This window comes from Haliaeetus leucocephalus, unplaced genomic scaffold, assembly GCF_000737465.1.
Source record: "Haliaeetus leucocephalus isolate CR32 unplaced genomic scaffold, Haliaeetus_leucocephalus-4.0 Scaffold223, whole genome shotgun sequence".
Taxonomy (NCBI): domain Eukaryota; kingdom Metazoa; phylum Chordata; class Aves; order Accipitriformes; family Accipitridae; genus Haliaeetus; species Haliaeetus leucocephalus.
In genome coordinates this window covers 418,377-433,297 of record NW_010972659.1, presented here as the reverse complement: position 1 = coordinate 433,297, position 14,921 = coordinate 418,377, and the positions used below count along the sequence as shown (strand labels likewise).

Sequence of the window (14,921 nt, the reverse complement as noted above, 5' to 3'; positions counted from 1 at the left end):
AGACTTCTTTAAGTGTCAGCACTGGTGTAAGACAACAGAGTCAAAAGTTATCAACAAGAGGAGCCACATAAACCAACATGGTCACTTGATAAGGTTGACACAGTAAAATCAACACTCATTTTAACATAGCCAAATGCCTGCTCCATAACAATGAATTTGTTCCATCTCTCTTCCCACCTCTTGCGGGAAAATCTAGCTTTAATTCCACTCTACATTAAAACTGTGGTCAGCTTTATCTAGTAAACAAAAGGCAGAACTTTGCACTGATGTTGTTCTTAATGCATAGATTGCACACTATAGTAATCCGAGTGCATAATATGGAATTACCAAGTTTTGCGAACAGAAACTAGGTATTCCGCCCCTATTTATTTTTTAGTAGACACTTCATCCAAAGCATGCAAAAGCATGGTGCAAATCCAGAGTCCAGGCCTAAATGCCAAACATAATGAACTACACTGTTCTGCTCTGCTCTTTTTTAAGTCAATTCGCTTTTACCTTTGCTAACACAAGAAGAAAAAAAAAAATCCCACAAAAACTTCCATCCAAGAATGAAAGATATGTAGGAATACAGAAACATACAATACAGCTAATTACTCGACAGCAGTATAACCCATGGGGATGATGCAGGTGCAGCCCTTCACCATGACCACAGCCACAGAAGCAGCTCTAACCACCCCTGTAGTCCAAACAGCTGGCTGAACCACTGATCTACTGATGAACACATTCAAATTTCATCACTGATCTGCCAGGAGATGACTTAGGGACAGGATCACTGCATGACTTGCCCAGTGAAACTCTCACTTCAAAAACAGGTTTTTGTAAAACTGCAACCACTGACACATAGGCGATTAAAATGTAAATGTTAAACATGTATATCAGAAACATCAAGAAACTTGTAGTCCAAAACCAAATATCAGAAATTGGGAAATGCAGAATGACATTAAAATATACATATAGATGAGCAAGACTGCAACTTCAATATCTGTTCTAAATACTGTTATTCAGTAATTTAGAACAATTAAATCTGTTTATCCCCAACTAAACAAATCCTCAGCACACTACTATTTGCAATCTTTACAGCTTACTTTTCACAGCAGGAGCTAAGCAGCCCTTACTGAAAATGTTAAATGTGCCTTTAGCATTCATTACACTAATTAACGCTATGCCTCTAATAGTAGAATGAGAAAGAAATATATCTCTATGTTTGTCATCACTTCACAGTTTCAAAAACAAAGCCCACATGCCTGCTGATATCCTGAATTTCCTACCACCACTGCAAAATGTTTATGATCATCCCAGTTTGTGACCTGAACGCGTGTCTTTGCTCAGGCAAGACAATTCCTTTTCACTGTCCAACCCTGTCTGGAGAAGGCACCGATTTAAGTAACTAAGAGGATTCTGCACAAACAGGGAGGAGAGGCAATGACAAAAGATGCAAAACCACACTTTTGAGCACAATGAAGCTGTTCAGATTCCCCTCTAGCCAGACAGCATAAATTCAAGCAGATCGTAAAAATATGACAATTAAGCAGTAAAACTCCCTGCTGATTTTGTCACCAGCAGTGCAGAATTTCAAGGGGCACAGAGCTAAAATACTTGACCCACGCATACTGCTTCTCCTGAGACTCCCAGGAGCACCTAAAACAAATGACAGAATTTCCACAACTGTTTTGTTTTCTTTTTTTAAATCCAAAGACTGTACAAAATGACTATGTAAACTCCATCTTACATGCATCAAAGCTTTAGGTAAACTGTGGGTTTCAGAGTGGTAATCGGTCTTCCGTGCCCCTATCATCACTAATCTTGTTTGTGTACCACAACCTCTCCGCTGGTCCATAACAACTCCTGTTTTCCAGGTAACATGTGCATATTCAAAGAGCTTCTTAGACCATCACTTCCAGCTTGGGTACACGTACATGCACTCATCCTCTATGCAGCAGGTTGCTTTCCTTCCTCCATGCTTTTTGCTTTGCAGAAAACTTGTGCGGCTCTTCATGCCCAGCCCAGCTCCATCACTACTCCCCATACGGCTGTGAGACCAGTTTGAACTTCATGCCACAAAGACATCAGCTGTGACTGTCCCACCAGGCTTTCGTGTGAGCACTATCACACCAGGAATGAGCTCCCTGTAAGTCCCCAGAAAGCTATAGTATTATCCTCTCAAATCCCACCCCAAAGCTCTCTCCTGCTGCAATGCCCAACAGTCCCAGAAACTGCTACCGAGGAGCAGGTCTGTGAGCCCACATCTCATTGCAATGCCATTTAACGTACCATTTATGTTTCCTCCCACACCACTAAAACTGATAGGCTTCAGCCCCTAGGATACTCAGGCCTTGTTTGACACAGCATGAGACAGCTCCAACCACAGCGCAGATCCCTTCAGCATCAGAGGATGGCTGACATACTTTGGGTGGGCTATTCCTCGTCTAAACTAAAATACTCATAATGACCTGAGGGGGATGCAGAGTTTCCCATCACGTTTTACCCCAGCTGCAGGCTACAGCAGCCACAATCCTGGCTACTTCACTTCAGGCTGGCTAGCAGAGCCCCTGTCTCGTGACAGCATCTGTCCCAGTGCAATAATGGGGGAACAAACCAACCAGTAAATGAAGTTGCCATAAACTGGTGTGTTTTACTAAGCAGAGTAAAACAAACAAGTCACCTCAATCTTCATTTAGATAGAGTTTACGGAGTCAGAAAAGCCTTTCAAACATACAAGTGGGAGCTGATCAGAGTTCCCTTTCTTTCTGACTTCAACAGCCTCTGGATTTTATCCATAATACACCCTGCTGTGCTGAATGGGGCAGCAGAGCCGCCGCTACTGCTTAATACTGAAAGAATTACCAGCCTTTTCACTGCAAGCGATCTTGTTGCTATGCTAGTGTGTTAAGCTGAACAAGAAATTGCAAGTGTCTGTATTATTTAATGTTGGCAAGTATGTGTTTTATTGCCTTTCTTGCAGTACCGCCTGTCCCCAGACCCACTGTCAGCCTGTCCCTAGACCCACTATCACCAGGGCCTGGAGCAGCAATGCTTGCATCAATCCCAAGTACGCAAGTGTCAGCAATAACCGACAAAAACCAGAAATACTTACCAAGGAACAAGGGATGAGTGAGAGAACCGGGAAGGGAAAACAGTTATTTTCCAGAGAAAGTCAAAAGAAATGCCTAGAGCTTGGAGACAACTACTTTCACGTAGGATGTGGATGCCCAAGGGCGCAGCGGCAGGAAAGGAGGACAGGACGCCTAGGCACTGCACTTCGCTTTTTGTTGCAGTGCTACACAAATGAAGAGCTGGAGACACCAAGCTGTTGAGATTTCCCCAGTCCCAGCTGGGAAGCAACAGACTTTGGAAAGAAGACACCACTTCAGAAAATCTGAGACATTGTCCTGCTGCATACTCTGAACATGAACACAACATATTCAAGAAGACCTCTGCCACCAGTTGGGCTCTCTGCAACGCAGCAGCTCAAGGCAGTCTACCATCAGACAGGCAGGATCGCACCCCTGTCTGATCCAGGTCCCCGCAAGAGCTGGAAATGCCTGGCTCATCAATTTTTAATGACAAAGTGTGCTATGCTTCCACTGCAGCAGTGCCAGCTTGGGCATCTGTCTCACACCTGGTCACCATCCTCGCTAAAGCAGATGGACAGAGGGAGGGGAGAGGATCATGCAAATCACATAAGCTTTTTTCACTTAAAGAGATTAGAAATTCGAGTAGAACTTTTGCTAAACGGGCTACTTTTATTTGCTCTATAAAAGCAGCTTAAATTTACTTTCCTGTTACCACAGAGAAAGCCCAATTCCAATCCTAATTAACTCTGTACTATCGATAAGGCTATAACTCTTGGCATACTGATATTACCATCAGCCAGATTATCTATTATGTATATTATGGACAGTATTATGCACAGTTATGTATAGCAGTTAAGAGGAAATATTTCTCTACGGTAACAGAAACAGCAACACTCATTCCGTGTAGATACACAGCTCAGATACCACAGTCAATATATAATTAAAATCCAGCTATGCCTGAAAAGTATAAAAATTGTGTTTATGAAAGGTGAAATCTTTTTGTGGGCTACAAAAAGCAATGTTTACGCATTATCATGAAAGCACTGGTATTTTATTTTATCATGATGATGCATATTTCATGACAACAAAGAATGGACCAATAAGGCATTTTGGAATCAGACTCAAACTCCAACATCTCCATAGCGTGACCAGACTGTTGTATGATATGCTGAATTTGGGAAAGGGATGCTCACTTGTTTTCAAACTACCCCTGCCAGTACTGTATATTGTACATGTGCACACAGTACATCATGTAAACTCTATGTACTTACTAACCACATTTGGGGTTTTAAAACATATAACTGAAGCGAGTGTGAAGACTTAATACACTTTCCATTGAACTGATTAGCAAAGACAACAAAACCAAAGTGATAAATAATATTTTTTATTAATTATTAATTGAAACCAAAGTATATTTATTATTTAAAAAGCAAGCATTTCAAATATGTTTGAAAAAAGGTGAGACGCTACTAAAAGTTCTGTGTTTCAAAAGATGTTATGTTTTCCAAGCTTGTGGGTATCAGTTCAGGATAAATTTTCCTTGAAAATAAATTAATTCATTATTAGAGAAAGGACCTGGAAAGCTGTTGAAAAATTAATTTTCCTTTTGAGTAAAGATGCTTTTCAGAATTATTTACTTCAATGTGTATGAAACAGTAAAATAAAATGCTCCCAAAGACAATAAAATGCTTTAAAGGATTTAGGTAGTTGAGGTATTCCTAAAGACCACAGGTAGCTTCACATCAATTTTAAAAAGTCCACACCACCACCACATATATGTAACTGAATAAAGACTAAAAGTGTGAGCAGGTGGCTGAGAAATTCTTATCTGTGCAATTATCACGGCACCAGGCCAGAGAGATTTTGGGAGAGTGAGAGCTGATGCAAGTGTCAGGTCCAAGCCAGAATTAGAAGAAAAATAGGAAGAGGGTACCTCTCCTTTTGATTTATCGCCCTCAGAAGCATGATGCCCAGCGGTGTTCATCCCTCACAGCCCAGATGGAGTGTCACCACTGTCCTAACAAACCCAATTTTCAAAACTCACATTTGCTGCTGCCTGAACTTGGAGAGAGGGTAGGAAAGCGAGCCAAGCCTGCAGCACAAGCTGGGCAGCTGGCACAGCAGCCGCCTTGGTCTGTGCTGTTACTCAGATGTTGCTTAAAGCTTAAGTATTTATTAAGATAAGCTTTTACATGGCTGTTGACTCTAAACACAAGTCCTGTTGCTTTGCTAGTGTCATGGCTTAAGCCCAGACAGCACCTAGGCACCAGGCAGCCGCTCGCTTACTCCTCCCCACTCCCAATGGGATGGGGAGGAGAATCGGAAAAGAAGTAGAACTCGTGGGTTGAGATAAGAACAATTTAGTAACTAAAGTAAAAGAAAATGTAACACTAACACTAATAATAATAAAAAATATAATAATAACAGTAATGAAAATGAATAAAATAAAACAAAACAAACAAGAGAAAACAAGTGATGCACAATGCAATTGCTCGCCACCAGCTAACTGATGCCCGAGCAGCAATCCGTCCCTCCCGGCCAACTCCCCCCAGTTATATACTGAGCATGACATCCTATGGTATGGAATATCCCTTTGGGTAGTTCAGGTCAGCTGTCCTGGCCATGCTCCCTGCCAGCTTCTTGAATACCTGCTTGCTGGCAGAGCATGGGAAACGGAAAAATCCTTAACTTAGGATAAGTGCTACTTAGCAACAACTAAGAATTCAGTATGTTATCAACATTATTCTCATACTAAATCCAAACCACACTGTGCCAGCTACTAAGAAGAAAATTAACTCTATCCCAGCTGAAACCAGGACAGCTAGGTAGGCTCAGACCTTGCTTAATTTTTCCATTAGTTTTAGCCTTGGTGACTATTTTTGAAGCACAGTATGAAGGGACATTTTTCCCCCCCCAGAAAAAAGAAAACCAACAAATAACCAATGTTCTTACTGAAGTAGTAGAGCTGCTAAGGAAACATTTTACTGTACTGCCACATTTGCATTATATAGCATCAGCATAACTCCAGTGTAAAATGAGGAAATTAGTTGACTGTAATCAACATGACTTGTAAATAATTGTCACCTTATTTAGCACATCAAACTGGCTCCAGTTACCCCTGCAGCACCACTGAGTGCTCAAGGACAAAAGACTTGGACAATTCCTGTTTGAATTACTACAGACATGATCAGTGAGCTACCTGAACCGAGCCAGAGGCAAGAAATGCTGCACAGCTGCCTCACGCTGCCATGGCAGGGATAAACCCTCCTGAGGAGCTGGGTTATCAGTCTGGGCTCAGCACCATGTCCCCACAGCTGAACGTCCTGTTCCTCCTGCCTAAAGTAGAGGAAAAGGAAGCTCCTGTCTGCTAAAAGCATAGGTAAACAGGAACTCCAGTTGCATAAATATTTGTATAAATCAATGTAGACCATTGGTGGCATTACTGAAGTTTATAAGAGACAGAATTTAGACAGTTGTTTGTTTGGCTTTTTTAATTTAAATAAGTGTGCTACACAGATTTTGGAAGCATCAGTTAAGACAAACAGCCAGGAAGAAGGACAGTTGACAGAACAGCTGTAAGGCACGTAAGAGATGCAATGCTAGAGTAATAAGTAATGCAGCCAAATGACACTAAGCTGTCTGTCCACATTTTCTAATGAAGCGCTTGCATCCTTCTAAGGTTTAACCATATGTGTTTAAGAGTTAGTCTAAATACATTCTTGGTGTATAATGAATAACCACATTTTTTCCCAATCCTTTCCGTATTAAAAAATACACTTGAGAAAAGTAAGCAGTGCTCAGCACTTTCCTCCAGCACCCAGGACTGCACTAGTGGATTACCTCTGTGATGCTCTCCTCACTGACCTGCTCTTTTGCAGAAGTCACCTAGCACAGACCACAGGCTAGTAAGCCCATGCTTGCCCATGCTTTGGTTCCCTACATGTTTTGCTGCAGGCACCGAAAGTCACCTTGCATGGAATGGAAGGGGTTCAGGAGAGCATATGGGGTGGGATTCTGCCACCTACATGATCCCATCACTACATTTCAACTCAACAACGCACATTCCCACTGCATACAAAGCCGTGTGCATGCCATCTTCCCAGGCAGGGAAGAGCTAGAAAAAGAACTACTAACATATATATAATATTTTACTATACTAACAGATACAGATTCTTGGTTCATGGACTCCACACACATCCATAGACTCCTCCCTTTACTTGGCAAACAATGGCTCAACTGACCTAGACTGATCCTACTTGACCTTACTCTAAAACTGTCCTACCAAGGCTAGGATCTGACTTTGATGCCTAAAGCAAGGAATAAAGTACACTTGAAGTCCCTCTTAGAGCACCTTGGGTAGGAAGCTATGCTGGGAAGCTGTGTATTTTTCATTACGACTCCCCTATCCCAAGCACATCACTAGAGCAAGAAGACTGTGCATTTTATAGAAGTAACACATCGCTGATTTCCATTACAACTAACTTCTAACAACCACGCCCGTAAAGTCAAAAACACTTTGAAGAGAATGAATTAGATATACTTATTAATGAAGTCCAAATAATATCTACTTTTCCTGGTGAATAAAATTCAAACAGTACATATAACGTGTAGGGGACAGTACTTAGCTGGGGCAGAGAGAATGAACTTCTCAGCACTTTTTATACACATATTAATTAGGAGAATAATCTTCCAAACTTGCTCCCATTGTAGTCCATGGTTTTTCCCCCCCCCCCCCACTTGGCTTCCAGAGCTACAGGATTAGGTAATAAAAAACCCAAGATTTTTAAAAGCCTTTCCAAATACAGTAGGACCCACGTATGCTTCCAGAAATTGGGGGTAGATTTTTTTTGGAAAAAGGACTCTGAACACAGGCTGCTCACTACAGAAAAGAGCTTCCTCTCTTGCCAAGGCATGTTTGATTACTTCTGAAATCATTAATAATTCAGTTATCATTGCACTATGAAGAAGGAACAGCATTTTTGACACCTTTGACCTTCCAAACTTTTATTCGAGCTGCTTTCATAATGCAGCGAAACTGCAATAATAAACTCATTCGCTGCCTATAAATAATCCATTTAGCAACAGACATCCAGAAACCTCTTGGGTCCTACAGGCGCAAAGTCTCCGCACTGCTTCAGCATCGAGATTGGGTAATCGTTGGTGGCATCTGAGCAAGGACAGCTTCCAAAAGGACTCCACTGAAGTCATGTATTTGCCTCGGACAGCAGTTGTGAATAAACTCTCAAGTTTTGTTCCTAAAAACCTGTTTGGGGATAAGTGCCGCAACTACAGTAACACTCTCCCAGAGCACTGGAAAAATTTATATTTTTGGAAAAAAAAAAAAAAGAATAAAGGAAAAAGTTTAAATGCTGCTCAGAGATTTACAGAGCTTTCAAAAATAACAATAAAGAATAATTGACATAAATATTAGTTAACTGATTCGGGTCAGTGCATATGCAGCATGTTGTATGTGGAACAGGACTGTAGAGAAAGCCTGCTCCTTGGCTACATGAACCGCCTTCTCTCAGGTATACTGCTAAAATAAATTCAGGTTTCAACTGTACTATGCTGGTGTAGTAGAGGGGATTTTTCCTCTTAACATGGAGCGACAAACCAAAGTCCAGCTGTTAGCTAAATACACTCACCGAAGCCAAGTGATTCTGCATAGCAGCACACCCTGCAATATTTAGACTGCAAGCAGTACTGCAAAAAACTTTCCTTTTCTAAATGCATTACATGCCAAACAGGAAAGCGACATCTAAATGTATGCTAATTTAAGTGGAGTCATGAAAAAGTACAGTATATTTACACGTCTAACCCTCTCCTGGTTTTGAAGTCTCTATTTCCCACAGAGTATTTCCAAAGATAGGAAGAACACCAGAAATACTTCAAAATGTAGTAGCCTAAACAACAGTATTCACTTTTATTTTCCCAAGAGACTACTGGAAAGATTTTTAACTAAATGTTGGCTTTATCAAGTACATATTGCACAAGTACAAAGAGAGATACAACTTTTGTTTCTTTTGTTTGAATATTCTGTATATTTACTACACAAAAAAAAAAGTTGTGGAGGACCCTTTTAACAGCTATCTTGGCTTATCCTCATCATTGAGGAAAAACTAGGTATACCCCGAAAGCAAAATTTAGCGGCTACCCAATGTTTTATGTTAACAGAGAATGGCATATACGCAAAAAAGCATAACCTGACAGGTGAAACAAAACTCTTATTAGAAGCAAGTAAAAGTCAGAAAGCTGCAGCTTTAGAGAAGTTTCATATTTACTAAAAACTACTCTCCTTCTGAACTTTGAAAGCTAAGTAAAATAAAATGTTGGGGGATATTTTGAACAGGATCCTTAACTCTATAAATCCAAACTGAAAACACTGAAGTTGCACTTAGCAATGAAGGTTCAAACTTCACCTGAAAACTTCCATGTTTATGACCCCTCCCCCCAGTGCTTTGTTTCAACCCTACAGCAATTAAAACACTACCTTTCCGTTCCGATCGTTTCTTCCTCCTCCGTTTACAGTGCCGGCGGACCGCGCTGAAGAGGGTCCCCATGCCGAGAGCCGTGGCTATAAGAGATGCCATGCACACACCTACAGTCCACCACCACCAGCCCCCTCCCAACGAGGCAGCGATGTATTCCCGAAAGGAGGGTTACCCCTGCCTTGCTTTGCACTCTCTTCACCTAGCCGAGGCCCGTTCCTCAAACTGCAAGATGCATCGATGCACGGTCCGATGAACAAAGATGAACGAACGCTGCAGCTCATCCCTACCCGCCGCAAGAGGCACATGTGACAATTAACCCTTTGGTAAGTGAAAGGGGCAAAGAAGGACAGTTTGCCTAGAAGGACGTTATTGAAGACATCCTCACTACAGGCTGTGGAAAAGCAAATTTATTTTTATTTTGTTATTAAAAAAAGAGGGCAACTCTGGTGTGGCTTCAGCCTTATACATATCTCAGAAACAAGGATAGACATAAGCAAGGAAATGTTTATACATCCTAGTGCATGAAACCAAGATGCCTTCAGCATCTTGTATAATTGTTTCTCATGTTCTTAGGTATGTATTTCATACATTGCCTAGAAAAGCACAAAATATATTTGTGAAAAGCAGGAATACAAAAATATGCAAATCTCAAAGAGCAATGTTTCAGTCACACATTTTCCATACGAGGGTTTGTATGCCACATCTGACCGAGAGACTTTCCAATGTCAACATTAACAGTAACATCTTCCAGCCTTTTCATAAACAAAAAAGCAACATGTGACATTGTGGGATAATGTGATATTACCCTGTTCCCCCAATACGAGCAAGCAACCAAACACACGCTCATCCTGTGGATCCTATGGATGAGCAGCACAGACTGGGGGTTGCAGCTATCCTTTAATCCTACCTGCAGATTAAACCTTGCAGGACAAAAAAAGAATCTTCAGCAGGTGATGTTTGGAGGTGCAAGCTCCACAGGTTTCCTCAGTGTTACTAGAGTGAGGAAGACTTCTCTGACAAGTCACCTCCGCCTGCTCTCAGACCTTCATTTCTCAGTATAGCAGGCCTTGGCTCTTTGGAAGACAGCACACAATCAAATCTGGATAAACTCTAGTAGATGATTTACATGGACCATCATATTTTGACAACTAGCCAGGCCGGCATTTTTTGAAAAGCATTGCCACTACCATCTTAAATGAGCAGTACTTCACTAGCAATAACGAACACACTCAAGCTCACCACTGGGATTGGGTTGACCTGCTAACAAGGAGCCCTACCTCTCCACCTCCAGTTCCCTCTGCTGGCACTTCCAGATCCCAGGTACCAGCTTTTTTATCTCCAGTCTGTGATGGTAAGCTTCTGAGACTGAGTTAATTTGTTGACTGAAATTACTTCTGCAGGAAGCCTATGCGCTAAGGGCTGCAAACCTCCCCACTTCAGGGGAGATGAAGTCTACTTCAGCATCTATGTTAATGGACACTAATTCACCGAGGATGAAGAAATAGCAACAGGACCATTTGTGCTCAGTTTTTACACAATTTAAAAAGAAGAACCTGCCATGGTGGAACAAGCCATCAATGCCATGGTCATGCTACCACGTGTTCACCACCCATCCAAGCCCACGAGGAAATGCCATCATCATCTAAGACCAACTCCCCAAACCAGTCTTCCCTGGAGCAATAAGGTGTGATCTTCCTTTGTAGCAGACATAAGGTCAAGCATTTTCTTATGCTTCTAGCATCTCTCCTTCCTTTGCTAAATACTGCCAGCTTGGGCTCACAGACCAGAGGATGCTGGATTAACATGCTCTGGATTAACACAGCAACATCATTTCCCCCTTCATGGAAACAAAAAATAGCTTAATTTAAGGGGTCTGACATCAGGCCCTGCAATGCTACATCCCAACAGGTCTATGCAATCACAGCAAGATTAAGGAGGACACCAAGGAAACCCCAGGGAAGCCCACAGCTCCGGTGTCCACAGCATGGGCACTGGCTGCGCATTGACAGAGCACTTTCCCATCTGACCAGACCTAATTCATGATTGAAGTTAGCTGTTCTGTGCCTCACTAATTAACAGTTTCAGGCCAAGTTTGACATTTCAATCCACATTAAGCTGTGCATGATGGGGAAAGGACAAGGAGGGTGAGGTATCTACATCTACACAGCCCTGAAGGAAAAGCACCATTGATAGACAGAGAGAAAAAGGGAAAAAACACTCCTTAGAGCAATGGGAATTCATTTTCCTCCTTTGAGCAAACAGCATGCTTTGTTAAAAGCAAAAAAGCAGCCTGGGAAACTGCTGAGCTCTTTACCATAATTCTTGCAGCCGTTGAAACTTTCACCACCTTGCTCTCACTGCAGGTGAGAAAGATGTACGTAACAATGTGTATTTCTCCTTCCCTTTCAGGGCAGAGTTGCTGCATTAGATGTTGAAAGTTCAAAAGTGATTTTGCCTTCAACAATTAATTTATCTGCTCTAACCTGCCAGAGATTTCATTTGCAGGACTTGTAAGACTCCTATGGCTCACCCCTGTAGCTCTACTCTCCAAAGCAGCTTCTACTCTGCTAACCACGGCTGCCCAAGACAAACTGACTCTGGGGTATGAGAATCAGGAAGAGGATCTAAGATAATTTTAGCTTGAAGGATGACAGCTTTCAATAGAGAAAAAGATGTCTATAATCTGACTACTGACTAAGGAATGTACACAATGCATTTGGGAGAGAAACTTAGTGACCCAATGCATTCACTTGCAGTTGGCATATTAACAACAGTTTTAGGAAATCAAAAATACACTATCTGTAATATGTATGAGATTAAATATTCAATATCCGTAAATATACTGCAAAGTCTGCATGATTAGAATAAAGCAGGTTAAAAGCTGAGTGCTAGGAGGCAAATGCAACCCACCAGAACAACACCGTGGCATTCAGTTCTAACATGTTCGTTGAAAGCAGTAAAACCCATAACATCTTGTATTTCACAGATTCAACACCCACTGAGCCATCAAGCAGAGACTGGACTGCCTTCTCTCCAAAGAAAAAGCAATTCCCAGAGGGAACCTGGTTACTTACCTACACATCTTGAATACTTCCATCTCACCCACATCACTGAATTAGGAACACAGAGACACAAAACAACTGAGGTGTCCTCCATCAAAAGCCCAGAGGTAAACTAATCCAAGCGAGACCAGGAGCTACACAGCAAGACTGATGGAAAAATTCAGTAGCTTCTCAATTCTCCCCTCTACCACCTAGATCACCAGAACAAAGCCAGCCTAAGTTTCTGTGGACTTCTGGCTTGTGATAGACGGGGTTTTGTGGCTAAGTATTTGTGAGTTCAACCTGGAGACCCCATAGCTGTGGTATCTATAGTCCTTTCCCCTCCCTAGCACCAGGAGGCTCGAGGCTATGGTGCAGCCCTTCTGCCAGACACAGCATTTATCAAGCATCTCCTTCACCCGTCACCCTTCACAAAACTCATAGGAATAATCTATCGTATCTTTAGGTACCCACCAGACTCACTGCAAATCAGGTTAAGTTGGAAAGCTGCCGGGGAAAGGAGAAAGAGGACAAAAAGAGTTCAATCACAGAACACAAAAGAAACTCACTACTACTTTTTTTTAATATATATAAATTACATTAAAATCTCTATGCACCAAAACCATCCTTGCAAATCTCATTTACTTATAGATTTGGCCACTATTATCAGCTTACTTTATATGCTCTTTGAAGAAATAGTCACACACCGTATTTTGTAAGCACTTTTAGCGATTTTTTCTCTCCCACATGCAATTCATGTATTTTTCAAGCACAAGGATGACATTACAGGCCAACAGCAGCTTTCCTGCAAGTTTTGTGTACTGCAGCAAGAATGAATATAAATTAGCAGCAGCCACCAGAATTTGTATCAGCTAATTACAGCCTAAGCATTTGCTCGGCACAGCAAATCTCAAAACACAAAGCTGCTGGCTGCACACCAGGAACCCCAAGAGCTCTGATACCATATGCCTCAGTTTGCAGTTCAACTCCTCAGGTGATTAAATCCACTCCAACAGCACCATCTACTGTTACACTACATCAATAATTGATTTTACATCTATTGCTCCCTTGACCGAGGAAGTCTAGAGCCCAGCTCCAAATTAGAAATAACTTACGATGTTTGCAGATTCATTGTACAGTAAACTATTTTGGAACATATATTTATTATGAAGTTTTGTATTCTTTGTCTGTATCCTTCTTACTGGCTTACTTTGAGGATTAAACATCTAATTTTTAACATACGTTATTTCTGAAGGACTCCTCAAATACCCATGACTGTCAGAAATGTATTTAAGATGTGCTTCCAAGGAAAAAGTGATAACCATTCAGAGAAGAAAACTGAGCAGGCTAGATCTCCCATTAAGTAACATCAGTGTTTTCATAATCATTTAAAAGATAATAGTTCCAGCTACCCAGTGGTGCTAAGGAAAATAATAGCTAATTGGAAGAAAAATCTAAAATAGTTTTAGAGGAGGTTTAAAAAGCCTCAAAGATCTTGATATTATTTTATAAAAAGAAAAAAAAAAAGAAAAAAGAGAGTCATGCAGGTAGGGTGATGTTTGGCATTAGGAGACAGACTGACAAAGCAGACATATTTCCTCCTTTCCCACGACAATCAGTTATCAAGCTCGGCTCAAACATTCAGCGAACTCTCAAGTCCTACATGCCAGCTTTGCATATTTATTTTATTAATATGGATTGGATAAAAATTTGCAGTCAGAAGGGTAAGTAATTTTTTGTAACATGTACATTGACTTGATAAAGTTAGATAATTTCTTAACAATATTTTCTCTATTTTCAAACTGTACTGATCCAGTATCTTTGAAGGTATTTAGTGTACAAACATAAATAAAAGTTATATATAAAATAATAAATAAAGTTTTAAATAACTCTTTAAATACATTAAGATGAATTCTCTTCTCTAAGTTATGAACTGAATGCATCAATCAGAAAACAAAGAATCTCGCTATGCATTGGCAAATATGGTGTGCTTACCTTTTTAACTATTGGAGACACATGCTGATTCTGCAACCTGCAAAAAGAGGAAACACAGTTAGTATTTTTTTCTTTTACAAATTTAAGTGCATTACAAATAGCAACTCCTCACCTTAAAAGGGACAAATTTCTGATTCTGTAAGAATAAACACTACATACTGCATATATGCAGTCGCAGAGCCAACTCCCTTGTAACCCCAGCAAAGGGAGGGGGAGAAACAATTCTGCACACTCCTGGTTGGGAAAAAAAAAATTTAAAAAAATTTAAAAAATCAAGACTGAAGATGCTTAGTACTTGGGGCCAGAAGAAACATCCCAGA

The 14,921-nt window shown here is 41.0% G+C and overlaps 1 protein-coding gene across 3 annotated transcripts in view; it reads right to left on the bottom strand.

Annotated features, from left to right (window-relative positions):
• ADARB1 (adenosine deaminase, RNA-specific, B1) overlaps positions 1-14,641 on the bottom strand; it is a 61,471-nt gene extending 46,830 nt beyond the window's left edge. For 2 of the 3 annotated variants that reach the window (XM_010566981.1, XM_010566979.1), the window contains exon 1: positions 14,602-14,641. The gene's annotated coding sequence lies outside the window, so the exon portion shown is untranslated. Of the gene's footprint in view, positions 1-13,080; positions 13,096-14,601 lie in introns of those variants that run through there. The other variant, XM_010566982.1, reaches the window with a different exon arrangement.
• Positions 14,642-14,921: the final 280 nt, after the last annotated feature.